This window comes from Myotis brandtii, unplaced genomic scaffold, assembly GCF_000412655.1.
Source record: "Myotis brandtii unplaced genomic scaffold, ASM41265v1 scaffold69, whole genome shotgun sequence".
NCBI lineage: Eukaryota > Metazoa > Chordata > Mammalia > Chiroptera > Vespertilionidae > Myotis > Myotis brandtii.
Window position 1 is genome coordinate 815760 of NW_005370700.1, and position 10814 is coordinate 826573.

Sequence of the window (10814 nt, forward strand, 5' to 3'; positions counted from 1 at the left end):
CAGGTGGAGGGGAGCTATGGGGGGGAAAAAGAGGAACAACTGTAATAATCGGAACAATAAAGATTTAATAAAAAAAAAAGAAAGAAAAAGGTAAAAAATAATAATAATAAAATAAAATAAGCCATAGGAAAATGGAAATATTCAAGTCGTTCCCAGGAGTTCTCACCCAGCAGGACTGACACTGCCGACACAGGGAACTATGTGCTCCTCAGAACCAGTGCGTGCCTCCCGTGCTGCCCACAGCTATGCAAGCTGGAGGCAAAAAGCCTCCTAGCTTTACGAGTAAATAGAGACCCATGTGTTCTGAAAGAACAGATTTTATGGTGACAAGCACTGTCCTGAAAATTTCATATGCTACTGGTTCAACAACTATGTCACACCTTTACCTAAAAGTTAGTAATTCAATTGGCAATGTTTTCTGCTTCTGGACTTTCTGTTTTATCTCTGTACTAGAGGCCTGATGCACAAAATTGGTGCAAGAGTAGGCCTTCCTTCCCCCAGCTGCCGGCACCGGCTTCCCTCGCAGCCCCAGCTTCGTCCAGAAGGTCATCCAGAAGGACATCTGGTCTAATTAGCATATTACTCTTTTATTATTATAGGTTAACTATAAATTTTAAAACATTTGCTTATTGAGAAACAATAATTTATTGGTTATCCATTTAAACGTCTTCCCTTATTTTAGTATTTATCTCTACCCACACGCTTTTCAATAAAATAGAATTAGTATAAAAGAAATAGACGAGAGTTTGAACAAAATGATCTAAGATCCCTTTCACCTCAGCAAGTCTATAAGATGTTCCCAATATACCTTATTCTCAGTGCTTTGGAGAATCTATCATTGTGGGAGTGGAAGGGGACTTGGAACTCAAAGAAGCAACAAATGGAGATATATTTAAGGAATCCACAGAGGGAGCTGAAGAGCTGTTAGGTCTGAGATCCACTACCAAATGCAAACAAACCTCATCTTATTTTGTAGACACACTCTTTCATAGGATGTACTCCAGCCACCAACATTATACATCTCGGCAAGGAAGTAGGAATAAGGTTCCATTTTAAAAAAATGTTGAAATCCTTCATTTCCTTATATTCATAATATAAAGTAAGAAAACTTATGTTTAGAATAACATGACGTTTTCTACAGCTAATGTTCATAGAGAGTTCTCCAACCTGTATATGTGTATTTTAATTTTCCAGAAATTAATTTTGATGTAAGGGTTTTTGGATTTTGTATATTATGTAAAAATCATTTTAAGAACAAAATCTATACTTTTACCTTCAGTAGAAAATCCTGTAGTTCTTGGTGGGTTTTTGTTACTGTTGTGACTGAAAGATCAGACCAATTTACCTGATTAAAAACAAAACACAAACATATTATATGGTTATTTCTTAGGCAGAGAAACAACTGGAAAAAAAGCCATGTGTAAAGCAAAGAGCCTTACTTACATTTTATTAAGATTAACAATTAGAAATATAAAGTTAATCTGGCATTGTCATTTCTTCAAAATTATTAAAATTAACAGCACACTGACATGTTCTACTCAAAAAAATTTTACTAACTCATTTCAAATCACATGATTTTTTTTAAAAAGCTGTCTTTAAAAATATGTGACCATATTTTGGTAACTTTTCAGAAAGTGGACCATCTTACATTCCTTTAGTGAAATTGCAGAACTCTAACATAATGCTTTGAGAGTACAGCTCTATGCCCCAAGAAAGAGAAAAATTTTACCTCCTGGAACTTATGAAATATACATTCTTATGAGAAAAAAACCAGGGCTCACTAGCCCTCTTTGATAATACAATGAAGAGATTTCAACTTTATCTCAATTCTGTAAAATCCTATTAAGGTGGATGGGACAAGTATGACCAATTTAAAGATGGAGAAACTAAAACTCCAAAAGGCTGACTTACTTAGATTTGACCCTAAGTAACCAAAGAGTCAGAAGTGAAATCTATTACGCTGCGTACCTCTTGAATACCTTTAATTCAGTGGATCTAATGGTGGCCCACTAATAATTTCTACTTTACAATTATTTGAGTTAATACTTGAAAGATGCTAGTATCTAAGGCTTCTCAACTAATCCTATATAATAGCCTAATATGCTAAGTGTCCGTCTGTTCAACCAAAGTGTAATATGCTAAAGATATGCTTAAGGCTGCTCAACCGCTCACTATGAAGTGCACTGACCACCAGGGGGCAGACAGTCGACCGGTCGACCAGTCGCTATGATGTGCATTGATCACCAGGGGGCAGATGCTCTGACCGGTAGGTTAGCTTGCTGCTGGTGTCCGGCCGATGAGGACTGAGTGAGATGGGCTGGACATGCCCTGGAGCCCTTCTGTGCGCCCCCCCCCGGCTGGTCAACCTCCCACATCCCTCCCCGGCCCTGATCATGCACCGGTGGTGTCCTTCGGCCTGGCCTGCACCCTCTCGCAATCCAGGACTCCTCAGGAGATGTCGGAGAGCTGGTGTCGGCCCAATCCCACAGGCCAGGCCGAGGGACCCCACTGGTGCACGAATTTGTGCACCGGGCCTCTAGTTGTATCATAATTAATCAGACACTTAAAAATATAGTATGTCCTCACTTAACGTCAACAATAGGTTCTGTGACTTAAATAAAACAATGTATGGTAAGACCAATTTTACCATAGGCTGATATAAAGAATAGTTAAGTTCCCAGAGCATCTTATTAATATTAATGAAATAATGTGGTTATTCAAAGACCTACTACACATACAAAGTTTTATGTAGCAACCCCCAAAGCAAATATCCTTATTAACTGACAGATCTTTTAGCTGATTTTTAGTTATTCAAATGTCTGTTGAGCAGCTACTGTGTCAGTCACTGTTTCAGTGAAAGGGATACAGGAATGGACAAGACAGCCGAAGTCGCTGCTGGCTGAGGTCTGAGTCTAGTGTAGGAGACAAATGAAACAAATGGCTATATAAGGATTCCCATCAGTGGTCATTGCTCCAAAGAAAATTAGTATGGTGTAGTGCAGGAGCAGGGAGAAGCCCATCATATGGCGCCAAGAAAGACCTCAGAGGAGGGGGCGTCTGAGCCAGTCTGTGTGTTGAAGGGACATCAGCTGTGCCACGGTCTGAGGGTACATCATTCCAGAGCAAGGGAACACAGACCTTAAAGAAGGAGCAATCTTAGAGCTCCAGCAACAGAGGAAAGCTGGTGAAATGGAACGAAGACAGCAAAGATCAGCTTATGCCAAGTATTACAAAACTGTCAAGTGAAAAGTGGAGATAAGGACTTGAAATTTTCAAATTGAGGATGTTTCTCCCACAAAGCAGAAGCCAGGATTCCGAAATTCTTTGAACAAATGTACTAATAAGCAAGTTAGATATGGTGGGATGGCAGCAGATGAAGATTCCTACTCTCCATGAGATAATAACCAAATAGAAAGAAAAAACACAAACCTAAATGTAAAAACCTGTGATGGCAATGTACCTTGGATGAATGAAAAAACATTCTGTTGGAGGATCAGAAGTGGCTTCATGAGAAAGGTACAGCTAACGTTTGGCAAGCAATACCTTTGGGGAGGAATTGAAGTAGGAAGCACAGAAACGTGGCGTCTTTCCATTTGGTTCAAGGCGTGTACAGCCTTAGGAAAGAGGGCTAGACAGGGAAGCCCAAGCAGGGAGGAGTAAGGAGATGTGGACAAGGAACCCACGTGACAGTGACCAGGCAAAGGAGACCTGGGCCTAACAGAGCTGGGCTCTGAGGTTAATTAGAGCTGTTTGAAGGACAGAAGGACAGGAGAGCAAGGGGAGCGAAAAGAAGACAGGGCCACAAAGGCCAGAGAATAAAACCATCCTGGAGAAAGAAAAAGAGGAGAAAAATATCAAGGAAAACAATGCCAGGAAAAGACAAGGCTTATGATTCTGATTTTGAAAATACTCGTGAAAATGCTTATTTTTACTTTTAAAAGATGTATCTTATACCTTTAATCTAAACTCTGATAATTATTGTCAGAGTAATTTTCATGTGGTGGTACAATTTTTAAAAACTTGGCAAACCATGCAGAACACACTGAAAGCAGTACATCCCCTTAATTTAGACAAAGGTATACATTTGTTTAACTTTTCTAAGTTAGCAAACCTGCTAGAAGTTTTTCCAAAGATCAATGTTCATTCTTTCCAAAAGATTATTTAACATAAAATGAGGCATTTTTTTTGTGGGTGAGAGTAGCTTACTTCAAAGGTGTACTCCCAATATTTGTCAGCCCTTTTTCTCTGGACTCCTTTCAAGATTATCTTCTCAATGTGTACAGCTGAAAGAAAGAAAACATGCTGACTTGTTCTACAGAGACTAGACACACATTTCAATTACCAAATGTGATAAATGCTACACAATTAAGCTATTTATCTTCATCTTAATTACTGCTCTTAAATCATGATTAAGCAAAAAACAAAACAAAAAAACACCCAGAAGCATAGCAATGTGCCATCCATCCATGAAGTAATTTTTTCCTATATCCATTCAGCATGCGGAATGTCTAAGCAGCTTTAAGCACTCTGCTAAGCACCAAAGATAAAAAAGATAAAAAATAAAAGGTGCCAGCAGTGAAGATTATTTTTCAAGGTGATAATCATCAAAACTGTTTGTTATTCCGATTACTACAAAAACAGCACTTTAGATTCATCCAAAAGAAAACGTACTTAAACAATAATGAGGCTGGTAGTAATGAAGATGATAAAGGTCTTAGCGAAGAAATTAGGAAAGTGACTCAACAGACTAGTGTGGTCACTGCTGGATCCAGGGGACAGGAGATGGAGAAGAGAAGGGAAAGATTCACTAAGGCTTAGAGGAAGAAGTTAAATCAGATGAAGCAGAATATACAAAGTAACAAAAGTGTATAGGAAGAATTAAGGTTGTTATAGATCACGGAAGGTGGGCAATGAGAAAGCAGAAAACAGAGACACAGAAATTTGCTGGTAAGCAGACATTAATAATAAACTAAGGAGATCTCATTGCCAGAATTTTGTGACAAGTTTCCAAATATATAGTGTTTGGTGGCCTGCTTCTGGGCCAATTTTCCCTTAGTGGGTGAAAAATGTTGAGGATGGAGACAAAAGAAAATCTCAAAAGCCAGGTGAGAAGCCTGTAACTTCTCAGAACTCCTGCAGCATCATACAGGCCAAAGTGGAAACGGAGGGTCTGCTGCTTTCAAAAGCTTTTCTATTAAATTATGTAAAGAATGATGCTACAAAATAAAAGCCATCTGAACTAATCTGTGTTCAGATATATAAAGCAGCTTTACTTCTGCAAACTGGTGGGCTATGGATAGGGGACGACGGCTAGGGCATTATGGAACACAGCTAGGTCTTCAGCCTTCATTTCAAGTTAAACCTGCCGTGATCTATCAGAATCAGGACGAGAACAAAAGAGTATGTGGTGAGGAATGGCCAATAATGTGAGATCCTCCTCCAAGCTTCATACATTAAAACTAAAAAGCATGGATTATAAACATTTGTTTAAATATTAACTATACAGCTCTGGCAGGTGTGGCCCAGTAGATAGAGTACTGGTCCACACACCTAAAGGTCTTGGGTTCGATTCCCGGTCAAGGGCACACACCTGGGTTGCAAGTCAGATCCCCAGCTCTAGTTTGGGAGTGTGCGGGAGGGAACCAATTGATGTGTCTCTCTCACATAGATGTTTCTTTCTTTCTCTCTCTTTCTCTCTCTCTCCCCCCCTCTTCTCCTCTCCCCCCTCTCCATTCCTCCCCCTCCCCTCTCTTTGAAAATCAATGGAAAAAAATATCCTCAGATGAGGATTAATAAAAATTAAGAATACAAGAAATTATCTCTAGTACCACCTTAACTGTTAGCATTTTGATGTAATCTTTTCAATTTTCTTTTTTTTTTTTAAAGGACCTTCACTGTAAAACCAAACTCCCTTTAGGTGATTCCCATGATCGGTGTGCTTGGTGGAAGAGTCTATGACTCAAGCAATTCGATATTCTTGATTAGAAATGTAAACTTTTTATACATTAAACATTTCTACCTATTTTTCCTCTGTAAGGAAAAATGTATTACACCAAAAGGATTATTATTTGGACTAAAAAGAGATAAAATAATGTCAATTCAAAGCTGTGATAACTAGCGTGAATTCTCACCCATCCTTCACTCTTCCAAGGCTGCCGGGTAGCTGTCTACATTTTCCATTTCACTGTTTCCCTCAACACATGTAATGGACTCCCCAAATGTTAAGAGCATGTCTAAACTCACTTCTTTGCACATGGCAAAGTCTTTTCATTCCCCTATCTCCAGCTCTCTTGAAAACTGCATTACTGCAGGAAGAATGGACTTGTAAGAAATTTCTTCTCTCTCTTACAGTGATCTTCTATAAAATTACTTTTTTTTAGTAGACACTGAGCACATCCTACAGATATAGCCCTATAATAAAAACTTTGGGAATATGTTAAGGTTTTTGCCCTCCAAAGACATTCAACCAGATTGAAGACAACTGACTACAAGGGCGGGCCGAGTGCTGTGGAGCTATAGCCCAGATGCAGACTCAAACAAGTAGGAGGACTGGCTTTTGAACGAAACCAAGGACCAGCAGGCTTTCTCTACTCCAAAAAGGAGACAGAGAGTTAGAGTGAACCAATGTAAATAGCACTCTGTAATCTTTCCACTTATAGATGCTTTAAGTTAGCAAAAAATACAGCATACCTTCTCGCTGGTTTCTATGAGGTGCCACTGTTAGTCCGTCATGAGGTATTGGGGCGTGTTCTATTAAACTGGCCTCCTTAGTTTGCACATAATCACCGTGAGCAGAGTCATTCTAGATCAGAAAAGGGCCACAAGTTAATTGACTAAGAAGAGTAAATTCTATAAAATAAACCAGATTAAAGTCTTGTACTTTTAGTAGCAACCCTTTTAATAGCAATTTTTAGAGACCAAATAGGTGATTACAAAGTAAAGGCAGAAAGGTACAAAAAGTCACAGGAGTAAGGAAAAGAATTACCAATATTTATCTTCATGTAACAGCAATATTCTATCAATTACTCACTGTTCCACTTTTCTTGCATAGTACTATTCAGAATTGCCAAAGATGTCAATTCTATACCAAAGTGAACCAGAATTGAAGCAACATAAATAAAAGATGGTACCCTTTATGCTAATCCCCCACTATGTAAGGATATTGGTATTTTTTACATTAATTATTGTGCAATTTTTATTCATTACTTGGGTTTAGTAACTATCTAACAAGATGCTTTGTTGGGAAAATGTTTTACAAAAGGTATCATTAAAAAAACCAAATCTTTCTAAACAAGAATGTGTATGGACAGTGAGTTTATTACTAATGTTAAACGACCTCACAGTAACTAGGTGCTCTAAATCTAATTGCTCAGCCAATCATCAGTGAACTGGGGTGAGTTTTACTCCTAGGAGAACTGCTGCTTAAAGGAATACAGAGCATGCTGGTGTACACACAGCTCTCCAGCATTGTCATGTGTAGACTGTTACTATAACACACTGGTTAAGCCAAATAAGAAAATGGTTCTTTATCAAAATTCATACCACACCCCCCTCTTCATGTTCAGAATCTTAAAACACTACTCAAACCAAAATTACCTCAGATTCAAGAACAAACTACAATTTTACAAATTTGCAATAAATAATATACATTCATGTTTTAAAGAAATGAAGCAAACAGAACAGCTGAAACTTCCTAAAAATCCTATTGTAAAATATTTGGTTCTGCTGTCTCATTATGCATCCTGGTCTGCCAGTTGACAGCTCTCTCTCTGGGAATAAAGTATCACATTCGATACTCTGGGGAGCTAAGCTTCAGCCTTATACAGTAGTTGTCTTCTTCTAGAAGCCCAAGGAATAAAGACTGTCTACAAAGAAGCACTTAATAAGAACACAGACCTCTTAAGTCAACATCCAACCTCTAAAACATTTAGCACGATGGCATTCATCACTTTCCATCATTACTGATGTTAAAAAGTTGGATACAGGAATTCTTCTAATGATAACACAATCAATGTACATCCAACCCAAACCATATAATCATTTACTACAAAGTAATAAAACCACATTGGCCTAACACTACTGTACTTTAAAAATCAATACAAATAAAGCACATAATCCTCTCAAATACTTGTGTTAGCTGGAAGAAGTTTAGTTGACGAGGTAAACCATTTCCTATAGAATATTTTTCTACCATGCTTATGTGTGGTTCATAAATTAAAAATTACACACACCTTCCAATGTAAATCAAAATATATAAAACCCAATAGTTTTCAATAGGAAAATGAAAAAAATCAAAACCAAAATGAGATGCACTTCATGCCCATTAAGATGGCTATTATCCAAAAACCAGAAAACAAGTATTGGCAAGAATTTGGAAAAATTGGAACCTTGTGCAATGCTGGTAAGGAATGTAAAATAGTGTGGCCATTATGAAAGACAGTCCAACAGTTCCTCAAAAAAAAAAAATTAAACATGGAATTACCATATGATCCAGCAATTCCACTTCTAGATGTATACTCAGAAGAACTGAGACTAGAACAGATAACTGGTACTCCAATGTTCATAGCAGCATTATTCACAATAGCCAAAAGGTGGAAATAACTCAAACATCCAATGAGGGATGAAGAGATAAAATGGGGTGTGTGTGTGTGTGTGTATACAAATGAAATATTAGCCTTAAAAAGGAATAAAATTCTGACAGATGCGACAACAGGGATCAACCTTGAGGACATTATGCTAAGTGAAACAAGCCAGACACAAGAGAATAAATATTGTATGATTCCACTTATATAAGGCACCTAGTTCATAGAGAAAGTAGAATAGGGCTAGAGAAAGGGAAATGGGGAGTAAATACAGGTTCTGTTAGGATAAAAGAAAAGTCCTGGAGATGAACAGTGGTGATGGTTGCACAACAATATGAATGTGAATGTACTTAATGCCACTAAATTATACAATTAAAAAGGGTCAAAATGGAAAATTTTGTTATATATATTTTACCACAATGTTGCCTCCACAAATATTATATTGAAGTAATCATGAGAAAGTGGTTTGCTTCATAATCACAATCACATTTTTAAAGTCTGAAGTTACTTTAAGAACACAATTTAGCAACCAAGAAAAAGCCTCCTGGTTTAATAAACTCTGAGAGCTCCTGGCTAACTCAAATCCACATGTCAAGTAACACAAGTGAGATAGACATCTTGTTCATTCCAGAGATTACTAAGATTATATTTTACACATGAAGATCCATCACAATTACACACTTGAGATTTCTTAAATGTGGGAAAGTTTGTGGAATAGTCAAATGGCTGGACAGCCTAAAAAGACTCTTTGAAAACATACCCTGAGAACAAAAAGTCAGTTGCATTGGCCACATTTCACTCTAACAAAGGTCTAACTATAAATGGAACACACAGAGAGTGGGGAGGGAGAAAGCACCTCCAGTCCCCAGATGCGTTGTGTCTCCAAACATTCTGGAGCAGAGACAAACAGACCTCACCTTTAGTTACCTGTCCAAATTCCTGGCCCATAGAGCTTCGAGAAATAATAAAAAGGTTGTTGGACTAAGCCACTAAATTTTGGGGTAACTGGTTATACAGTTATAGCTTTCAAATTCTCTTATTTAAAGGGCTACAACCAAAGCATGTTATTATTTAAGCAAGATTCATAAAATGTCTTGTGTTGAATATTAGAAAATGACTCATCAGAAACATTACTGAAATGTCAAATTTTATCCATTTTTGGTGGAAGAAGAGGGAATTCTCTGGGGAGAATTTAAGAATTACTTACTGCCTGTCTCTTTAATTGAGAGGATGTGGTAGAGAAGGCAGATGTTTTTCTCATCTCCACTCAATGAAATAGCACAACTCAACCCAACTCAAAGTAATGCCTTAAATCACCTATAGCATCTGATGAAAGGCAAGTTCTGGGGTGAGGAGAAACATGGCTGGTAAATATATTAAAGTTATGCTCAAACAATTAAACTAACACAAAGGTTGAGGGAAGGGGTACCAATGAATAAATAGCTCAGAAAGAGCATGATATGGATTCTATGATTGTGGAAGCTCTTCCTATGTAACTTATTTAGTTTAACCAGAAATGCGGGGATAAGGTGATTTAACAAGGCCAATGTGGCAGAATTCTCTTAAAAGCCTGGCTAAATGAATGTGGGGTGAAGGGCCAGATGATTTACTGAATCTGTGTATACTCTCCTCTATCACAGCCCACTGCAATAGCAGCTATGCAAGCTGTTAACATGACATTTGTGAACAATGGTTATCTGTGTATATGTGTGTGGGGTGGACTGGAACCAAATGGGTGGAACAATATGGAGGAGGGAAACTCATCACTATAACTTTCTATGTATTTTGGGAACTCTGAATTTATTACAAATAATAATATTAACATTTGTCGATGTCATTGCCTTTTCTAGAGAGAACTTGTAGTATGCACAATTAGAGAAGATCTGGCAAAAGAATGCTGATAAGGAAGCCTAGAAGGAAGAGGGGAGTAGAGAATAAAAGAGAAGGGTGGCAGCTTTTACCTAAGAACTGGCCTTGCTGTTTCTATTTCAACCTGAACAGCACCATCTGTAGTTGACAGGTGGAATGGTGAAAAATATACATCACTGGACCACAAAACTACAAAGATCTAGAATGCAGAGAGGAAGTAGTAATGGTTTCCTACCTAGACCAAAGCTGGGGTCCCCCCTCTTTAGCACCAGCACCTGCTTTTCTTTACTAACCTCCTGTTCTACCATTATGCAAGAAAGGTGATGGCATGAGATGAGCCAGCCTTGAATGGAAGGTAAGATG

General features: G+C 38.0%; 1 protein-coding gene across 3 annotated transcripts in view; it reads right to left on the minus strand.

Annotated features, from left to right (window-relative positions):
- The window catches only part of ZCCHC2 (zinc finger, CCHC domain containing 2), a 43044-nt gene extending 36132 nt beyond the window's left edge, over positions 1 to 6912 (minus strand). For 2 of the 3 annotated variants that reach the window (XM_014529645.1, XM_014529643.1), the window contains exons 1-3: positions 6691 to 6802; positions 4207 to 4283; positions 1274 to 1345 (exon numbers count right to left, since the gene is read on the minus strand). The gene's annotated coding sequence lies outside the window, so the exon portion shown is untranslated. Of the gene's footprint in view, positions 1 to 1273; positions 1346 to 4206; positions 4284 to 6690 lie in introns of all 3 variants that reach the window. The other variant, XM_014529644.1, reaches the window with a different exon arrangement.
- Positions 6913 to 10814: the final 3902 nt, after the last annotated feature.